At 46.1% G+C, this 2,469-nt stretch overlaps 1 pseudogene; it reads right to left on the reverse strand.

Annotated features, from left to right (window-relative positions):
- Positions 1 to 966: 966 nt before the first annotated feature.
- On the reverse strand, positions 967 to 2,251 carry LOC122518360 (annotated as a pseudogene).
- Between the last annotated feature and the right edge of the window lie 218 nt (positions 2,252 to 2,469).

Below are 2,469 nucleotides of genomic sequence, written 5' to 3' on the forward strand. Positions count from 1 at the left end.
GGAAATTACCAAAGTTGGATAACTTCTGATCGAATATAATTTCTTTAATGAATATTCCTTGAGCGTGATAAAGCGATTTATTAGCTCGCTTCGAGCTTCGAGATAGCTTTCGCTTTCTTTCTCAAGTTTCACCTAAGACGATTCAACGTTCGATGTGATTTCACCGTGACGTACTTAATGAGCCGCACGTGTTTACCATGAAAATACAAATAATAATAAATCGATGCTTCTTGCGGTCCTTTTTATTTTGCGATGGCAGTTACGATAAATTGCAACATAGAATTACAACATTAAATATGACGAACACATATATTTTCTAAGGTTAATAACGAATGAAATTAGTTCGGGCCAAAATTTCCAAACTATTTAGAGTATATGCCAAAGTTTCTAATACCACGGCTGCTTGAACATTGTTAATCACGATCATTATTACATAGCAAGAAGTAAAATAATCAAGAGGAATTTTCCTACATCTTATTATTGCATCTCCTGTAAAAAGGTAAAGTAAGAAGAGGACGAGGAAGACGAGGAAGACGAGGAAGACGAGGAGGAGGAGGAGGAGGAGGAGGACGACGACGACGACGACGACGACGACGACGACGACGACGACGACGACGAGAGTAGCTGCATTGTGCGGATATAACGAGAACTTAATCTTATACCGTGCATCCCCAATATTCTCAACTACAGTCGTGGTGATAAGTTCAGGGGGCGGTACTCGGTAATTAAGCGAACGATGCGTCACAGACAAAAGCTGCTACCGCGAGCACGAAAGCCCCACTAGTTTATCACGGAATGGGAAGCAGATTCCGACCCTTTTCTTATCCAAGACGATAGATACCGTTTACAGTTAATATAGCCAATAGGAAAGGAGAGAAATGCAAGAGAATGGCTTTGTTTCGCAAAGGAGCATTTGTCGATTAGAGGACCTCGACATTACGAAATTGCAGCAACAAAACACCTATATAAAATAATTTACTTTATTTCGCAATTAATCTAAAATCTTTCACGTATAAAAAATAAAGTGGAAGGGAGAGAAACAGCGCATCTGTTGGTATGTAAAAGAAAATGGAAGAAGGAAAAACTAGAATTATATACAAGATGATAATCGTTGAAGTCTGGTCTCGACGGTCATGGTCGAGATGCGCATAATCGTCAATGATGCAATCCACCAAAATCGGAAATCTCCAAGCCGTGACCTCCGTAGCCACCTCCGTAGCCACCTCCGTAGCCGTGGCCGCCGCCGCCGCCGCCGCCGTAGCCACCACCATAGCCACCACCGTAGCCACCACCGTCGCCTCCTCCGTGGACATATACTGGATAAGATTCTTTGACGACGACGGGAACCTTAACCGGATAAGGTACCTCCTTATGTACAGGGTAAGGTACCTTTACAGGTACGCTGACCGGGTATGGTACCTTGTACGGGACCTTTACGGGAACCTTGTACGGTACTGGTACCGGTTTCTCGACCGGCACCGGAATGTGCTTTTCCACGGGCACTGGGTAAGGTTTAGGCACGTGCACAGGGTAAGGACGATCGACCGGGACCTTCACTGGCACCGGCACTGGAACCGGTATATTCTTCTCGACCGGATATGGCGCTGGTACTGGGACTTGAACCTCTCTGTGGATCGTAATCGAACTGATACGTCCCCCGTCGCCACCGCCACCGCCACCGCCACCGCCACCGCCACCGCCAAATCCGCCTCCTCCGTAGCCCCCTCCGTAGCCCCCTCCGTAGCCCCCTCCGTATCCTCCTCCCAATCCGCCTCCAAATCCTTCGTGTCCGCCAAAGTCGCCAAAGCCATGACCCAAACTCAATTCCAATCCTCTTTTGCTTTTCGCGTCCTTGCTATCGGTGGCCTCCTTCTTCGCCTGCTTCTTCGTCTCGGAAGCCAACGCCGCCGTCGTGGCCACGAGGACGAGGAGCACGAGTGCCTGTTGACAAATCGTTCCCGTGTTATCCCTTACACCCCATTGATTTATCCCTTTCCAAATATAATATAATTTCTATTTATCGTGTTAGAAATAATTTCTAAAGAAGAATCAGACAAACGAAAAAAATCGATACTACTTGAAAAACGTGATGGTTATTTGTAGATAATGACGAATAAAAAATAGGTTTTATCATAAAAGAAATCCTGAAACGCTAAGAAGATTCTTAACTTGGAAGCGAGCTCACCTGCGGAGTGCTCATGGTAGACTTCGGTAGTGCACACTGAAGTTAGATCGTCTCAATCAGCGGCATATATACCAGCAGCACTTTCGCCGTGGCTAGCGCGGACCCACTCCCCGGAAAAATATACGCGTCGGGCCCGGAACGTCTTAAAGGTGGACCATAGAATGCTACGCTTCGCAAAATGATCCGACCTTCTCGACTCTTGCCTTTTTCCACGTTGGCTTTTTCCACAGGCCAACGAAATCTATCCAAAATTTCTTGTCCGCCAATACAATTTGTATCTTTCT

The sequence above is a fragment of the Polistes fuscatus genome, unplaced genomic scaffold (genome assembly GCF_010416935.1).
Source record: "Polistes fuscatus isolate 324 unplaced genomic scaffold, CU_Pfus_HIC Scaffold24, whole genome shotgun sequence".
NCBI classification, from domain to species: Eukaryota; Metazoa; Arthropoda; class Insecta; order Hymenoptera; family Vespidae; genus Polistes; species Polistes fuscatus.